Source organism: Lissotriton vulgaris, chromosome 4_1 (assembly GCF_964263255.1).
Source record: "Lissotriton vulgaris chromosome 4_1, aLisVul1.2, whole genome shotgun sequence".
Classification (NCBI taxonomy): domain Eukaryota; kingdom Metazoa; phylum Chordata; class Amphibia; order Caudata; family Salamandridae; genus Lissotriton; species Lissotriton vulgaris.
The window spans coordinates 340,793,988-340,806,629 of NC_141691.1; the positions used below are offsets into that span (position 1 = coordinate 340,793,988).

The 12,642-nt window shown below is 44.7% G+C and overlaps 1 protein-coding gene and 1 pseudogene across 5 annotated transcripts in view; both read right to left on the reverse strand.

Moving 5' to 3' along the window:
- Positions 1–12,642, reverse strand: part of DOCK11 (dedicator of cytokinesis 11) — a 1,133,414-nt gene that overhangs the window by 882,281 nt on the left and 238,491 nt on the right. The window lies entirely within an intron of this gene.
- LOC147718727 (uncharacterized) overlaps positions 1–12,642 on the reverse strand; it is a 30,232-nt pseudogene that overhangs the window by 14,404 nt on the left and 3,186 nt on the right.

Sequence of the window (12,642 nt, forward strand, 5' to 3'; positions counted from 1 at the left end):
AAGAATTCTCAAACCAGCTGCCTGGCAGTGGTCGGGGCAGTGTAATCTGGGACTGGATATGCTTCGGTCCAACGGGAAAGTGCACAAACAACTACGAGGACGTACTTGAATCCTCGACAACGGTCCATCTGGATATAATCCATCTGGAGGACTTCAAAAGGGTGATCAGGAGGATGGAATCCACCTTGCTCTACAGGGACGCTTTTACCTGGATTGAACTGACAACAGATCATGCAAGTACGCACTTTCTGTTTTGCGGCTGCTCGTAAGTGTTTGTTGTACCAGAGATTCTGTAAGCTGTCTAACATAGCTTTTTCTCCTAGGTGTGCTGGACTATGTGCTGTATTTATTATGACTTGAACCATAGAGTCGGGGAGAAACCATGTAGATTTTCCCTTCGTCATCCATCCCTGATCTGTCTGGATCCCTCCTAGTTCAGTCCATTTCTTGATTTCATCTGGAGTAGCATGTGTCTGAATATCGATTATATCTAGTGTGAGATCCCTAACTGTCATACAATGTGTCGGTACTATTGTCTTTGTCATATCAGTTGTCTGGGTGTGAGTCGATGCTGTATGTTTTGCTGTTTGATCTGCCAGGTCGTTACCCTGGGAAATGGAATCTGTAACTTTAGTATGTGCTTTGCACTTCATGATGGATATGCCTGAAGGCAGATGTATTGCTTCTAACAGTGCTTGAATGAGGGGACCGTGTTGGATCTTGGCACCGTGAGAGGTCAGGAAACCTCGTTCTTGCCATAACACTCCGAAGTCGTGTATAACTCCGAAAGCATAACGTGAATCTGTGTATATGTTAACGTTTCTGTTCTTGGCTAGTATACAAGCTCGGGTCAGAGCGATGAGCTCTGCTGCTTGAGCGGACAGTGTATCAATACGATATGTTTCTTTAACTTCAGTTTCAGTGGTCACTGCATATGCGGCCACTAATTCTCCTGTGTTTGTTCTCATACATGAACCATCCACATAAAGTGTCAGGTCTGGATTTGTCAGTGGAACATCTGTTAAGTCTCGTCGGGGCTTTGTTACTGCATTAATGATCTCTATACAATCATGTGGGGCTGAATTAGTCATAATCGATGGTAACAGTGTTGCGGGATTCAGGATGTTACAGCGTCTGATTTCTATGTGTGGCTGGAATAGTGTCAGTTCATAACCTGTCAGTCGTGCTATAGTCAAGTGTTGAGTCTGGGTTCTGTTTAAAAGAACCTCTACAGAATGTGGAACTTGTACTGTTAATTGATGTCCTAATACGATTGAGTCGCTCTGTCTGATTGCTAAGGCTGTCGCTGCAACTGACTTTAAGCACGCAGGGAGCGCCTGGGCTACTGAATCCAATGTACTTGAAAAATAAGCGCAAGGCTTATGTGAACCTGCTTGATCTTGAGTGAGGACAGACAACGCTGTACCATCACGTTCTGTAACAAAAAGTGTAAAGGGTTTGCTGTAACATGGTGTTGCTAAAACTGGTGCTTGACATAAAGCTTTCTTTAATTCCTCAAAGGCCTGTGTATGTTCCTGAGTCCAGGGCAGGGCAGTCGAAGTCGCTGCCTCCTGTGTTGTCAACTGAATGAGTGGTTTAGCTAGAAATGCATACTGGGGAATCCATTGTCTGCAGTACGAGGTGAGGCCTATAAAGGCCCGCACTTCCTTTTGTGTCTGGGGTTGTGGCATGTTTACAATTAACTGAATGCGGTCGGGAGTGAGCCGTCTCCCCACTTTGGACAGCAAGTGACCCAAGTACACAACTTGCTGAACACAGAATTGTAGCTTCGAAGGAGACACCTTGTGTCCCTTGTCGGCCAGAAAATGTAAAACTGTCAGTGATGCTTGTTCACATTCTGGTTCACTTCGTGCGGTGATCAGTAGATCATCGACGTATTGTAGTAAGGCGGTGTTAACTGGCATTTGGATACAATCAAGTTGTCTTTTCAGTGCTTGACTATAGATGCTGGGGCTTTCTGTGAATCCTTGAGGTGCGCGTGAAAATTTGAAACTTCGTCCATTTAAACTGAATCCGAAGAGGTATTGGCTCTCTGGATCAATGGGCACACTGAAGAAGGCGTTCTTGAGATCAATTACAGTAAAGAACGTCGCTTCTGAATCAATAGCAGTCAATAGGGAAGAGATGTCGGGAACCACAGGGTACTGTGGAACGATGCATTTATTCAGTTCTCGTAAATCAATCACCAGCCGATACACTGGCGGTGCATTGGGATCAGTACGTTTAAGAATCGGAATGATAGGGGAATTACAGATATTGGAGTCGGTCTCTACGACCACTCCTTGGGCAATGAGCTCTTCAATAATTTCCAGTAAAGCCACTACAGCATCGGGTGGTAACTTGTATTGTCTGATTCTCGGTAAAACAACTCCTTGTTTGAGTGTAACACGGTATGGTGTAATGTGCATGCAACCTACATCGGTTGGGCCTTGTGCCCACAGGTGCTTCGGTACATTCTTCAATCTGACATCAAACTCTCGTAATACATAGTGACCCTTAAAGTCACGCAAAAAGAGTCTAACTCCTTCCGGAGAACAACATATCACAGCTCCTAGAGCCTTCAATGTTTTGATACCTAACAGATTTTCTGGACATGATTTCGTAAGTAACAAGTCTGTAACACGTGATAATGGACCCACAGCCAGGGGGACTGGTTTTGATACCTCATTTACAATAGGCTGTCCTGAAAAACCAAGGGAAACATTCTGTGAGCCTGAGAGGGGTGCCCCTGGGACTTCATTATGGCTGATTGTTGTACGGCTTGCCCCTGTATCAATTAAAAACTTTCTGTCTTTTCCCAATACTTGACTGTGTACATAAGGACCCTCTTGATCTACAGGAACCTCAATAAGAGGCAAGCCAACCTCCCTCTCTAGGCTGTTTCATGTGTATCGCTGATAATCGGGATAATCAGATTGGGCATACTGGCACATCTGCCGTGAAACTTGCTGCGTTGCGGCAATGGGCTGTGGCTGTGGCTGTGATACCGCTGCGGTCTGTGCTGTATGTGGAGCATGCATAGGTTGTGAGTTCTGTGAAGTCTGTTGCTGGCCCTGGTCTTGTCTAGGCGTATGCGTTCTTTCTTTAGTTTTGCCTGTAGCTATATTGTGTTTCAGGACTGGACATTCATGTACGTAGTGACCTGGCTGCTTGCAATAATTGCATGTCCCTTTAACGGGAGCTGCGGCATTACCTGTCTGGGTCGTACCTTTTCTCTGGCCGTCGGCTGGAACCGACTGGGCCACTAACATTTTCATTTTCGTGTCTTTCATACGTCTTTGTTCGTGATCCTGTTCTTCTCTAATTCTGTTCTGATGGTATTGTAACATTTGTAACATCTGGGATGGCGTGTTTGCTTGCCATGTACTTTCAACTTTATATACACGGTTTTTGACTGCTGTCAGGGAATTCTCGACTAGCTTTGATACAAAAAGATGTGGGTACGACTCGCTACCTGGTTTTAGGCCACTATTAATAATGAAACATTTCTCGAATCTTGAATAGAAGTCACTGGTATCTTCATCGTGTTTCTGTTTACAGGCTGAGATTGCGTCCCAGTCTTCCTTTTTAGTGGTCAGTAATCTTGGCAGAACCTGTACTGTCAAACCTGGTAATGCTTTAGCTTTCTCCCCAAGGCCTAGCCCTGGGGTACGAAGTTTTTCCTCGTCTTCTATTTCTGCCCATATAATCTTTTTATCTCCCACCTCCCATTCTCTTTCCTTGAGTTTCTCGTAGATGCCGGTGGGCAGCAGTACCTTTAACATTTTCATGACATCAGTATATGTGTAATCTCCCATCAGTAACATGTCTTTAAGTTCTCTGTGAAAACCTGCAGGGTCTTTATCGTGACAGGGTACTAGTTTCTTCATCTCCAATAGTTCTAACTTGGTCAGAGGTGTGTGTACATACACACGTTTCAAGGTATTATCGGTACCCATAACTGGATGTACTTCTCGTAAAGGGTTCTGCCTTTCAAAACGCTCCATATGATACATTTTTCTTTCTGGGGGCGGAGCGGGAACATATTGTGGGCCTAAGAAAGTGTTATATCTGTGCCGTTGTTCTAGAATTATTTGGATTAATTTGGTACTTAGGCCTCTCCATCTATCCATGAGTAGTGCTTCTAATGTATCGTGTAAGGGACCTGGATCAGAATGTTTATTTCTGTATAATGTGAGGAGGTGCTGAATCATATATATACCTGCTAATTTCTGCTCGTCTGGGGATAGGTTCAGAAATGTCTGCGCTACTGTGTCATCATTGTATATATTAGGATTGTCAGCCCATAGTACTGCTGACCGGGCTAGTTCTTGTTCATCCATAGAATTGAGTACATGGTACCCCATTCGTTCTCGAAGCATTTTATCAGTGTCTTGAAACAGATATTCAGGAGAATTCGGTTTTGATATGCCAGAGAGAAAAACTCTCTTGCTTTCTGGACGAATGCCTTTCCTGAGGTAAGTTCCCTTACCTACATACGCTATCGTATCTGTATTCGTTTCTTGTTCTTCAGGTTCTTCCTCCTCCTCGGAGGAGGCATTTTCTTTTTCTTTTTCGTGTATGTCTATTACTGTTTTTCTTATTTTCTTGTACATACTGGCTATACAATTCACTTTATCATGTTTTCCTTCGGCTATATTTTGACCCCACCTGTTTAGTGCTTCCATTTCATCCTGGTCTGTCCCAGGCCTGTCTCGGTCTCTTATTAAGCAATTTATGAAAAAACGTAATATATATGCTTGAGTGTCAACTTTCTGGTGTACCAGGGCCTCCTTAATACTATCGGGATTTTCCCCAGTCTGGACAAAATGATATATTCTATCTAGGTGATCAGTCATCCCTGAGAATAACACTAGGTAATCTGTAGCTTGTCGCAAGCGTAGTGACGCTATCAACATTCTATCGTCTTTGCCGGGTACTGGATCGTATCTGCAAACGGGAAGTTGTTCTTTGAGTATGTCGAGACGGGGTGATTGGAGTGTAGGGTGCTTCTGCATGTCCCTAAGATGTAACCTGTGTGTTGCTGGCGGGGTCTGGAGACCCCCTGTCGCACCTCCTGAACCAGAGGCTTGAGCATTACTTCTCTGTGGAGTCTGTATATGTATCTGAACTTGTCTCTTACTGGGGTCAGGCACAGTCGGATTCGGTATATCAATCTTAGGTGCGGGAAGCGGTGGAGGAGGTGGAACAGGTGGGACAGGCTGTCGAACGGGGGAACCCTGTTGGGGTAATGGCGGGATATGGTCTGGAGGCGGGTTGCCACCTCCGTCCCCGTCACCGTCAGTAGGCGGGCGCGTGAATTGGTGTAAGCGGGTGCTACATCGTCTAGATAGGAATTCAGAAATATGTCTTTAGTAGTCCTGTGATTTACTTTAGTTGGAACCAATGGGGGCGGCAAATTTTTTGGTATTTCTGAAGTGGCTTCAGGCAAACCCTCGGCCACAAGATACATGCCATTTACAAGATTGTTTCGTGCGCGGTCTACTTGTTCTGCTTTTACTCGGATTCCTTCAGTAACTAATTCGTTTTCTCGGGCTCTATCTGACTCTTCTCTATGTCTGTCTTCTCTACGGAGCGCTCTTTCAGCACGTTTGTGTGATTCTTTACGCCAAAATTCTATGGCGTCTTTCTGAGATTGTCTGGCTTTCTTTTTCCATAGCGCTTCTTCTTCCTTCATGATGCACTCGGCATCCCATGTTCCTGTAACGGGCCATCTGTGTCTCTCGTCTAGATGCTTAGTATAATCGGTCCATAAATCTAGATACAATATGGCATCTAAGCCATGCTTATGGTACATAAAGTTTCCAGGAGTGTCCCTAGGGGGGATAGGAATTTCTTCCTCTAGTATCCCTTTCCTAGTTCCTATCTGTCTTAGTTTATTGAAGAACGGCATCTTGTTACTTAGTACTAGATACTTGGTACTGGTTACTTATTCTGAACACAGCTAGTTACACAAAAACACAATAATGTACATCAAACAGTCACTCATACCACGACATTAATTACATGAAAAACATTTGGAACATATATCACTACCCTTGTTACTCGATGTACTACTAAACAGCACAGATACACTGTCGAAGACAGTGCAAGAACTTGAATAACTGATATACTGCTAAACAGTACAGATACACTGTCTAAAACAGTGCAGACCGCGTTTGTGTACCCAAACCCGTCTTTACCGGATACATAATAATGCACCCGTCTAGATACGTCCCAGCAATGGTACTCACCGGGAAGCACGGAATCGGAAGGCCTCGGAAAACTCGACTGGACTGGACCGGACTGGACTCGACTCGACTCGACACGTGGATACTTCGGAAACTGGTGGGCCTCTTGACACCTCGGACCTTGCTTCTTTCGGCTAGGCTCTGGTCGGGATCCTCCGCACTCCTCACCGCCTCGTCTGGGTGCTGATCGCAGTCTCCGTCACCTCCGTGGGCCGGAGGGAGAAACAGGAAATCCTGCGGGTACGCGTAGTTCCGTCTTGACTGATGGCAGGGGGCAAAGCTTGCAACGCACCAACCGGCGCGTGGGGTGGGGGAGGGGTCCCTGTTCGGGCGCCAAAATAATGTGGTAAATATTTGATTTACCGTCCTAATTTCTATGCAGGTAAGTACTTAACAAAAATAACTCAATCGGAAAGAAAGAGGCAGAGTCCGTGGTGTTAGAGTTCTTAGGGGTTTTATTCCTTAAAAAGGAATGGTCATGGTACCAGATCGGATATCGGGTTCCTGCCACCACTGGGGTGCAGGAAGGGATAGAGCATACTTTATTGACAATACATAGCTTTTATACTTAAACCGTACAATAGAAACCAATACAGTAGGCGTAACAGCTGAGAGAAACAAGATAACAGCATACACGTGTTAGCAATACGTAATCAAAAGGCGTGAACTAGGCGTGGACATAGAGGTGTGTGCTAGAAACGTCACATGTAAGTGTCACGAGTAGGTGGGTACTTAGCAGAATTTGGCAATGTCAGCAGAAATCTGAGGCCTGGATGCGCGCGCAGCTGCATGACGCGTGAATGACGTGGAACTGGAGGGTGCAGGGGACTTGACATTTACACTTGCGGAAAGAGACAGAAGTCTGGCATGTCAGATCAACTCGTACCTATATCATATCTGATATCTAATGTTTGGGAACCATATTATCTAGAGGAAAAGGTCTCTTGGGCAGAGGCTATTCTATACTGACTGTGAGTGCGTGTATAAGCGTCTAAGTGTCTGCATGAGATGCGAGGGGGCATGGGCCTACCATGGTAACAGAGGCTATGAATTACTTGCACGGAGACAGTGAGGCCAGGCCCTTTGCTCTGCAGCTAGAAGATGTTTACTTGAACTAGTAGGCAGGAATGTATGTTTGAGGAGCGGAACAGATAATTCGAAGGTTGAATACAGTGTTGGCAGGCAGCAGGCTGAGCTAAGCGTCGTTAGCCGCACAGGGAGTAAGGCAGAGGTCACGGGTACAGAGGCAGCCCAGGCTGAGGCGTTCAGAATCAGAAGGCAGGAAAAGACTCGATGGCAGAATTCAGGGCCTACTTCGCCTGGGCTGAAAAACGTGTAAAGTACACCACAAAAAGACGTTGGCATGGCATACTTAGGAACAGGATATTCAACCCATTCAGGGTGGATCTGAAAGAGGACATGTTAACGTTGGACGCAAATGTATTTGCGTCTTCATAGCTGGCACAGGAGGGAAGTTACATGCACTTTAAGCTGGTACATGGAGACGGTGGGGTACACGTTAGGGAACATTTCTTGACCATAAAATTTATATTTCCTCATGTGTGACAGGCCCTCACCTTTGTAATAGGCTGGCTTGGTATCTGCAGAGCCAAAGGCAGTCGGCATGTTGGTGGGCTCCCAAAACTGCATCCATTAGTGTGCCAGGTGGCATTCTCTCTGGCTCCAGATGATCTTTTTATTTAAGAATGCCTGGTACATGAAGCAGTCCGATTCCTCATGGTCTCAAGGGTAGAAAGGGTTGCCGACCTGATGTTGATAAAACCATAGGATTTCGTCATTACACAGATGAGAGAATTGGAAAGGTGTACCCTCCATACTTTACCCTTACCTCAACAGAGTCATTCTTAGACAGCCTGTGCTCAAAGTACAAAACTGATCGGGTGAGATTGGGCTTTGAAGCATGTATGTCTTCAATGAGCCTTCCAATGACTGATATGGATACTTCACAACTGGAACCGAAAGGAAGGAAGAATGGACGATGGCCCCAGAGCTCAAGCTGAAATCTCTGAATCTGCTGTTCTAGATGCAAAACCGTTCCAGTGAGGCGGGGTTTTGAAGAGTGTATGTCTCCAATAACAGGGGCGGCTTCTCCTTGTGGACGGAGGAGACTCGTCCCACTGCTTTCTCGCAGTGCGAGAAAGCAGAAGAAGGGTTTGGTTGGGGGCAGGCGGTCCTGCAACAGGGCAGGAGAGGAATGGCTAGCCCAATGTTGCGGGCCCTGACTGTTTGATCGGACCTCTGGGGCCGACCAAACCAGTCATGCACACTTTGTCATTTTCTCCACGTAGGCTGCATGCTTACTGCGAAGAACAGATAAAAGGAGACGCGACGTGGGACCGGTTCAGTCCGGCTAACGTAAGTCATATTTTTTTTAGTAATTAAAATTAAACCTTCCCCCTTAACCCCTCCCACCGGCCCCATCCCCGCGCGACCTCATATACATATTGAGCTTTATCATGCTCTATTGCGCTGGCTGTGGAGTGCACTCTCTACGAAGCACACATTAACCTCAAAATTTCGTTGAGTTATTGCATGAATTGCAGACAGTTCAACTTGGAAACAAGACAGACAGTCACTGCTCACATTCCAGTCCTGTGCAGAGACTCGGAGCACAAATATAAAAATCTGATCCCTTTGAAATATACTGTGTTACTGGAAGTGTAGAAGGAGTAAGAAAGTGACGTCAGAAGCAATGGTGGATAAATACACATGTATAATTTAAGTGGAGTTGCAGATTGTTGGCTAAACCTGGCTGCAACTGGACTGAATACGACTGTCAGAGTGCTGGCAGGCACTGGGTAGACAGCAGGAACTTCTCTGTTGCTCTGACAGAGCAGCATTGCCGTTGCTTGTTCTAAAGAATCCTACTGTTTATGCCTTTTTTCAGAGCACTTTGCTGTGGTGAAGTAATTACATCCCTTGTTGAAGGAACAGGATTCCATGCTTATACTTTCTCAGCACTCACCACAAACCAACAAACTCAGTAGCTCACCAGACGTGTGCTTTCCACACGGAAGAAATAAACCGCTGCTGAGATGTCTGACTCTGCTCCAGGCTGACACCATCTGTGTTTCTTCTGTGCTATTTAAATGTTTTGGGGCAGGTCTTAGAGTTGGGTGGTAATGGAAAATCCACCAGTTTCTGAAGAGGCTACTGGTTGAATGTCTATCTAGGCGATATTCCACTGCTATTAAAATCTAAACTGGCATTTTTGATATAAAGTTGCTTTGTGCTGGTGAAGCTGTGCAAATCATACATTTTTTTGTTACTTCATAGAGTCCAAGTTATTCTGCTACAACACTCATCAAGTTAATTTCATCTTTTACATTTTCATCTACAGAGATCATTAACATTAGATGGTCAAATCCATCGAGTCAGCTAACGATCAATGGGGTATCTTTTGTCATCTGGCAGTATGGCAGGTCTCCATCACTAACGGTACCAGGTCAGCTACTACGGCTGCTACCAATACTACTTCTAATAGTGCTGTGGTGCCTACCGGGCCCAGAAGTACTGATTTTCCAAAAAAACCTATTGTTACTACCAAACATATTCAATTGCAACTGGCATCAGTACTACTCCTAGGCATACTAGTACAAGCAGTGTACTATGTTATGTAATGTTTTTTGGGGGTGAGATTTATATAGCGCAGACTCGACCCAAAGGTATCAGAGTGCGTTACATGAGCACCAGTTGTGTTACAGACAGACATATTAATGTTTTGTTAGGCACCAGGAGATTAAGTGATTTTCCCAGAATCGCAGGCTGTTGAGCGTCCCTTTCGAGACTTGTAGCTGGTTCCCCAGCTTCAAGGTGAAACCTCATTTGTGAGGTGTACTATAACCCGCGAGCGTACCCTGGCGCTGAGCAGGTGTGTATGTGCCTAGCACTGCCTATAGTAGTTTGGTTAATTGGAAAGTTAGATCTTGAGCTTCATTCAGAACTCAAGAAGAGAGGAGAAGGCTCTGATATGGAGTGGGAGGTCGATTCACTTTTTATAGCGATCTAAGAGAACTTCCAACCTTCTGATCTGGTTCTGTGTATGTGTGCAGGTAGGAGTCCATCGGAGCAGAGGTGTCTGTGTGTCTAGTGGAAGGAGAAATAATAGTTCACATAGGTGAGTCTTGAATGCGTGTGCGAGAGAAATTTTAATTGAGTGTGTTTGTGTTATTTGAGCCAATGTAATTCCCTGAGGTGTTGTGTGAGGTTAAGGATCAGTCTGGGTGAAATACTTAGGTACTGATACTATTAGTTCTAATATACCTAAGATTGTTAGTGGTACCACTACTCTAGATCTTACTGGTAGACATGGTGTTCAAACTACTACTACAAAGAGTACCAGTACTAATATGACACATTACTACTACTACAAGTGCTACATTTAGTGCTACAACAAACATTTATGCTGCTACTTATACCAGGTAATTTACAGCTACCTTTGAAATTGGGTACAGGTCCAGTTATCGAGTCATACTGAATCTTGTCCACTAGATCATAAATTTTTTCTCATCAAGCTTAAGACTGCGGTAAATCGCGGTATTTGTTACTTTATGAAACTGACTAAGGGCCTGATTATGAATTTGGCGATGAGGCAAAGGTCCGCCTCACCGCCCAACCTGTGGTGAGGGCACCCGCCAGATTGTGAGTTATTCTCGTGTCTGGCGGGCTTTGATTTTCTCACAGCAGTGCCCTGAAAATGGGCACTGCAATGGGAATGCCATAAACAGTTCCTGCCCGGCATGGACTGGGCAGGAACTGGGGTGCATGCACACAGGGGGCACATGTTGTTCCCCCCTGTGTGCATCCACATGCATCCATAGGCCCTCTTTGTTTGCTCTCTGTCAAGGTGTACATGGAGTAAGAACCTCCAGGACACTGCCCGCGGAGAGGAAACTCGTAATATGCTTGGTAAGCCATGGTGGTCCTGCCAAGCATATTGCAGCCTTCTGACAACCACAACACTGAAAGGGAATGACGGTTCCCTGGTGGCTGCAGCAGGACTGTGTGCTGTCGACCACTTGATTTGTAATCGGTCGGTCGAGAGACCTGGTGGTCCATGGACCGCCAGACTCGTAATTGAGCCCTAAATGTCATCAATGTCTTAACTCAGTACCAATCATATCTAGAAAGATTAAATTAATTCACCACCTTCGATTATGCCAAATTAAAATAATTTACGAAAAATGTCAACATATTTGGATCTTTGAATAAAATAATTAGACTAAAAAAATAGAAATGTGAAGTGAACATTTTGAATAGGCCCACAGGCACCGTTAATTTGAGATTGAAATAGACCTGCAATTTATTTATCCACAAGAAATAATAACCTAAAACAGAGTTTTGCATGAAACGAGTTTTAAACATACTGAAGAACAATTTTATTTCCAAATACGAGATTGCTATAAAAGAAAATACATCCAACAGCGTGCTGCAAATAGAGAGAATTAATGCGAACCGTACCATTCTTTATAGGATTACAAAACGACATACTTTCAAAGTTCTTCTGAAATAAAATAAGCAAAATTGGAGTTGTATTTAAAAAAAAATAGCAACACTACTGTTCCTAAAATTTGAAATATAGAAATTAAGGAATTGTTTGCCTTCTCTAAGACTAAAATCTAGGAATTGTTTCTACTACATTAGAGCCACATGTACATAAAATAGTTATTATCCCAATTACAGTCAACTGCGCTTGCTAAGAAGTCAGAGGTAGTATGAAACCATTAACCTTAAATGTAAATCACTGCACTGGCAATTTGTGGCTTGGGAGAAAAAACTGCGGCAGCCAAGTTTAATTCAATAAACTAAGAGGATATTACTCTGTACAATTAGGTTTCAGGCATGCAGTAAATGTTCTTCCAATTTCTTTACTGTATAATTGCACATATGTGGCCTTACTGTCCTGTACGTTTAGGTCCTTCCCCTAGACTGCCAAAACAAGTGTGAAACTTAAGAATCATCTTCAAGTCATACCTCTCCTTCAGTTCACAAATTAAAGCAGTTAGAAAGGGCACCAACCTTTAGCTGTCACGACTAAGAAATTAGACACATTCCTTCAAATAAACCATTGGGTAGAGGTGCCATGAGATCCTAATAAAAAGCTCATCTTCAAAGTACAAAGATTGCAGAATCAAGCAGACAGTATGGGGCCTATTAGGATGGCGGGCGGACCCTAGCGGTGCTGGGACTGTCCACCAGAGGTGCGGCGGTCCCGCACGGGCAATCAGGATGCCACCGCCACGGTGGTGGTGGCATCCCCCATCCACAACATTGTGGTGGGCGGTGCACACAGCACCACCCGCCACAATGCTGTGGCTGCACTGAGTGTATTTGCATGAACAACGTGGCAGGCACCGCGCGGTGCCTGCCA